Source organism: Eumetopias jubatus, unplaced genomic scaffold (assembly GCF_037043125.1).
Source record: "Eumetopias jubatus isolate StellerSeaLion01/CBP00866 unplaced genomic scaffold, mEumJub1_p1.0 scaffold_4, whole genome shotgun sequence".
Lineage (NCBI taxonomy): Eukaryota > Metazoa > Chordata > Mammalia > Carnivora > Otariidae > Eumetopias > Eumetopias jubatus.
Window position 1 is genome coordinate 19,179,299 of NW_028274810.1, and position 6,309 is coordinate 19,185,607.

The 6,309-nt window shown below is 38.2% G+C and overlaps 1 pseudogene; it reads right to left on the bottom strand.

Moving 5' to 3' along the window:
* Positions 1–4,955: 4,955 nt before the first annotated feature.
* LOC114208091 (large ribosomal subunit protein mL48 pseudogene) lies at positions 4,956–5,537 on the bottom strand (annotated as a pseudogene).
* Between the last annotated feature and the right edge of the window lie 772 nt (positions 5,538–6,309).

Genomic DNA, 6,309 nt, shown 5'->3' on the forward strand with positions numbered 1-6,309 from the left:
CCTTCGGCTCAGGTCATGATCCTCGAGTCCCGGGATCGAGCCCCACATCGGGCTTCCTGCTCAGCAGGGAGTCTGCTTCTCCCTCTGGCCCTCCCCCCTCTCATGCTCTCTCTGTCTCTCATTCTCTCTCTCAAATAAATAAATAAAATCTTTAAAAAAAAACAGTAAAATATTTCACCAAGAAACAGTATCATATTTGAGAGTAAATATTAAAAGGGATTATTAAAATCATAAGAAAAACAAGGATGCTTAAATGTCATCACTGTTTAATATTATTTGTTGTACAACTGGTCAATTCAGTTAGACAATTACCACTATGTGGATAAATGGCATAATTATTGGAAAATTTTTTGTTTACCAATCAACTGAAGAAATATTAGTGGTATTGTTAGCCACAAGCATTGTACAGTAGAATGGAAAGACCTCTTCACAATTACAATAAAAGTATGAATTGTCTAGTATTAACTTAGGGAGGGCATAGAATTTATATTATTATAAGTTATTTGCACACTGAATTTAAATATGTACTGAAATTCAACAAAACAATCCTAAGCAAATGAGATGACATAGTATCTGCTATATGAGGTTACACATTTCTCTCTAATAAGTTATAATTTCAACACAGTTCTAATAAAAATATGGTAAAATTTTAATTCCAACCTACATCTTTTGGGTTGGGGCTATTGGAATCGAAATAAAAATATTCTAAATTTCACCCAAGATAATAAACATGTGGCAATGTCCAGATAAATGTTTTCCATTCAATTTAATATATCCTTAGTACTTTTTTTCAAAATTTTTTTTTTTGTTAGAGAGAGGGAGAGCGTGCGTTCATACATGCATGGGAGTGGGGATTGGGGAGGGGGGCCGAGAGGGTGGGTGGGGGCAGAGGACAGAAGGAAAGGGAGAGAGAGAATCTTAAGCAGGCTCCATGCTCATCCGGGAGCTTGACTTGGGGTTCGAGCTCACTATCCTGAGATCGTAACCTGAGCCGAAATCAAGAGTTGGACACTTAACTGACTGAGCCACACAAGCACCCCTATCCTGAGCACTTTTTTAATGAACTGGATAAACCTAAGAAGTGTAAACATACTTCCTACTCTCAAAGATCCTAAAATCACATTTATAAATTATACCCAATTTAATGACATTATATAAAATCTTTACTATGCTCAAGTACTGTTTAATGTTTTGGAGAAATTAAATTCATTGGCAAGGAATAATCACTTAATGATTTGTGGCAACATAGAAAAGACAAATTTAGATTTTCACACACTATGTACAATTATTTAAATGTAAACTCAGAAAATACAGACATCCTGAAAGAAAATATAGACAGATCTATTTAATTATGACCCTGATAGAAAAGATTTTAAAAAATAACTAGATCCAAACAAAAAAGACAATTGAAAATATCACAATAAATTGAAAAGGCAAAGGATTGAACATATTTTGTAACGGGTTAACCTCTATAATATTTAAATAAACTATACAAAAAAAGGAGAAAAGCTGTATAACTTGAAAAGAAAATAAATGAATTGCACAATTAGCATTTCACTGAAGATGAAATATAAACAGATGACAAGTAAAAGCATTTTTCAACTTCATTCTGTGTGACAGAAGTAATAATTATAAAAGATTGAAGAACATATAAAAAATCCACTCTTTGAGATTTACCATCGCTTTCCCTTTGATTATGTCAAGAGATCATTATAGCTGCATACCCGGGCCCTGTTTTCTTGCTCCCACAAAACTGCTTCGCAGAGTTTTGCTTTCATACCTTTAGCTTGTTCAGGTACTCTGCAAAAGACAGTTTTATGAAATCCAAAGTAGGATTCCATTAGAGACTATCAAAAAGCTTCAACAGAAGATTTTTAACAACAGATTAACGTTGTAATTGAAAGGAGCTAGATGGTCTATGCTCATTTCCACCTGGAGCCTCGCCATATGACCAAACTGGGCATTAGGGTCTTTGCAGATATGGTTAAGGTAAGGATCTCAAGATGAGTACGTATTAGGACTTAGTCCTAAATCTAGTGACTGGTGTTCTTATGAGGGGAAGAGGGTGATTAGAGATAGAGAGACACAAAGGGGAAGGTGATGTGAAGATGAAGTAGATATTGGAGGGCCGGCGCTAGCCCAGGAATGCCAAAGATTGCAAGCAGATGTCAGAGGCTGGGAGAGAGGCATGAAATAGATTCTCCCTTAGAGCTTCCTGAAGGAACCAACCTTGCCCACACATCTATTTCAGACTTCAGGCTTCTACAACTATGAGACAATGTATTTCAGTTGTTCTTTTTTTTTTTTTTTTTAAAGATTTTTATTTATTCATGAGAGAGAGAGACAGGCAGAGGGAGAAGCAGGCTCCCAAGGAGCAGGGAGCCCGATGTGGGACTCGATCCCAGGGCTCCGGGATCATGACCTGAGCCTAAGGCAGACGCTTAACCATCTGAGCCACCCAGGCGCCCCTTCAGTTGTTCTTTAGCCGGTCACTTTGTGATAATTTGTTATGAAAGCCTTAGGAAAACAAAATACTACTTGTGACCTAATAAATTTCTTATTCTCTCTCTGATTCATTGTCATCATTTTTAAATGGGGATAATTATAATATTGCCATCACATTTTATAAGTATTAGAAAATATTCTAAGCTCTGAGAACAGGATCTAGGGCAGTCTAAGTACTCAAAAAGTGAGGGCGATAACTTTTATTTTGTGAGGTGACTTTTTGGGGAATGCTTATAGCAGCAAGGTCTTGTGTTATTTTGGTAGACTGTCTCATTCATCTTAGCTAGACTCCCCATCCAGATGTATAGGGGAAAAGAGCTTCTGGAAGGCTGGTACCTACATGTGTAATGTGTAGTCACCTAATTTAAGAATGCAGTATGAAGAAAGCGGATTTGTGGGATTTATGTACACAGATTGGAATAGCAAAAATACCACCATGCTCCATAGTCTTTGTATCGCAGGAAGTACTCCTCAATCTATTACTTTTCTGTGGTGTTAAGGACTGTGTTTTTTTCCCTGTGCAGTTATGTTAATGAACAGAGAGGAATTGCACATGGGTCTATAGTGATATTCTGTACTTAGGCTTTCTCCCTGGTGGTCAGTTTTGCTTGGTAATTGTCCCTTCTCCTTGTCATCCGAGGTAACCACTCTCCTAGGGCTAGTGAAGAAGACTGAAGTCTATTTCAGTGATTACAGTTCTGCCAGCATTACCTAAGCTGATAGCATTCCAAGGGTGTGGGGCACTTGGGGCAGCCTGTTCCCAAGGCAGGCAAAAAGGGGTGTATAGTCTCAAGAGAATTTTTTAAAATAGCAATAAAAAATACTGAAAATTGGCCAACTTTGATTCAATGATGCTCAACAATGCTAAGCAATGTCAGTGATGAAATATTCTACCTGGATAGTCCACTCCCATAACTCCCCAGCGGTATGCCATCACCAAAGTTTCAGTGATAATCTGTGGGCTGACCTCTTAATGTCTATTATTATTATTATTATTTATTTATTTGAAGTTCCTGTTTGACTTAGGGAGAAGGCTCTCCTTTTAAGGTGATAAGCACTTAAGTCAGTAACACGTTTTACTCCAAAGAGACTCTTGCTCATCCCTCTGGAAGTTTTCTCTTCTGCGAATTTTGTTTTACAGGAAGTTAACTTATTTTCACCATCTGGCCATTTAGGGGACCAACTTTCCACCAATTCAAGTGTCCTTCAGCTCCCCTGGAAGTTTCAAGTCCTAAACACAAGGACTTATATTCTGCCTCCTTGAGAATCATGAGACTTTTTCATTTCTGGTTTAGCACTTATTTCAGTGCTGGGTGCAATTTCGATATCATTACAAGTTCCTCAGACAAGAAAGCCTACAGATTTTTAAAATTCAATTCATGCCTTTTTTCTTAGATGGAATTCAGGTTTTGAAGGACCCCAAAATTAAAAAAAAAATCTATCTCTCCCTACACTCCGACAATATTAAAATATAAGCACATAATTATTTAAACTTAAAAAAATGTAGAACTGAGATTAAACAAGAAGCTAGAATCTGTTCTCTTATATCTCCAGACAAATGTCAGTATTCTTCAGTTGCAAGTGACAGAAACTCAACTGTCCAACTAATGTAAGCTAAAAGAAGAATCACTGAGTCACATAATTCACAATCCAAGGAATGAAGCTGAGTTCAAGAAGCCGAGCTACATGTAGAGAAAAACCAGCATACTAACATCTAAGCCATTAGAGTTCTGTCTCTTCATCTCTAACCTTTACCCTCGTATGTGCTGGCAACTTTCATAGGAAGATTTTCCTTTGTGGTAGAAAATATGCCCACTGGTTGATCTAGGCTTAGCCCTCCTTGTCAAAGTGATTTCAAAGTAAAGGTGGCACCTCTCTCCCAATAAGTAGTAAATTTCCCAGAGTACTGATTTCTCAACCTTAGGTCATGTGCCCATTGCTGAAAAAAATCATTGTTGTTAAAACATAGAAGTTTAATTGGTAATCTAAGTCACAGATATACTCATGTGGTAGGTGTGGTGGCCTTATAATAATGACAAACCCATCAATTTGGAGCTGTCCACTACCAATCAAAAGTAGTCCTTTCTCTGTTATCTCTTACAAATAGCTTTCTGCTCTTTTTCTTGATAACATTTACCAGTCTCTGGGTATATAACTATTTGCTTCCTCATAATGCCTGCCTTCCCAACTACACTGCAGTCTTTTTTTTTTTTTTTTTTTTCCAGCTGCAGAGTTTTATTAGATGGAGGATGTCTTAGGTTGGCTCAAAGGAAACTGGTGACAATTGGCAAGCACTTCTCCATACAAGAGAGGGGGCATTCCTGGCTAATGGGGATGGGTAGTTATGATATCTAAAGGTCAGGGTCTTCTGCTTAACTTTGACAACCCAGGAAGATCTTCTGTTTGACACTCAATATCACCAGTCCTGTCATGAAAGGATCTGCAATGAGCTAGTTCAACTTGGCCAACAGTTCTTCCAGTTCTGGCTGAGCTTTGAACATTCCCTTGAAGTCTTCTTCAGAGTGCTCCTTCATTGACAATCTGACTCCTTTGGGAAGAGTGCTTTGGATTATTTCCAAAAAAATCTCTGCAAATGTAGCACTCAAACCGCTGATCTGAACCACTCGCTCATGGGTGGTAAGAACTGAGTCCAGGAGCATTTTGCTGCCTTGGTCCTGCAGCTGCAACACCTCCATGGTTTTGGTGGGCATAGCATAACTTTCCTCAACTTTAACGGATAGATGGTTGCAGAGGTTGTGAACATATTGGGCATAACTCTCTGCCACGGCCATGTCGTATGCAGTCAAGTGAATGTTTAAAATCTCATATTCATAATCTGTCCCCAAATTAATGGGTCTCACTTCCACTTTTCCCCTCTTCTTCTTGGGCTCCTGTGCTTTATTTGGGTGCTTGTACCTTCCAATGCCATGGGTAGGCTTTGTCTTGTAGGGCCGACTGGTACCCATCAGAATGCCACCTGCAGAACAGATGGGATTTTCTCTTGAAGTGCTGACCCTTTCCCAGAGCTCCATTCATCCTTTGCTGCTGCCGCCGGTAACTGTGTGTAAACTGAAGACCCGCCCAAGCTGCAGTGATCCCCAGGCGTCTGAAAACACTCTATACTGCGGTCTTAAAAATGACAGCAATCATATTTGTGCCCACCAGTCTACCTGGTGCCCTGCAGAGTATCTCATGTCTGGAAGGTTCTAATCAATTGTATTACAAAGTGAATTATAGCTAGAGTGGTGTTTCTTAATCTGGGAAAAATTATCATTATCTATATGAATTTATTTTTTGTTTTTGACCTGTTCAGCACACATTCTGAAACTCCTTTCTACACCTACTAAATCAGAATCTCAGTCCTCTCTCTGCTTTGGAAAGAGTCCATCTTCATCCACTGATTCTAAGATTATATAGTTATGCCAATTTGCCTGTTTGTATTTACTGAATTATTGCTCTCTATTAGGGATCTTAAAGTAATTGTGGACAAATAACATTATTCAATTTACCTTAAATATACAAATATAAATGTGTCTTGATTGTACAAAAGAAAAATTTCAAATTCTTCTCTGGCTATTTCAAGGAACCAAGTTACCAGGGTGACTCTCTAGAGTCATAAGATAATAAAGAATTGTGCTTCTTTTTTGCTCATAACATCCTGGCAGTTAATATTGACTATATATGTCCTTCACTGCACATGGGAAATCAAAGAATGTCCTGTGGAAGCCTGACTCTAAGAGATATATTTTGGAAGAGCTCCTATGGTCTAATATTAAATACTTTTTCCAGGTTCTTCTCAGTTGC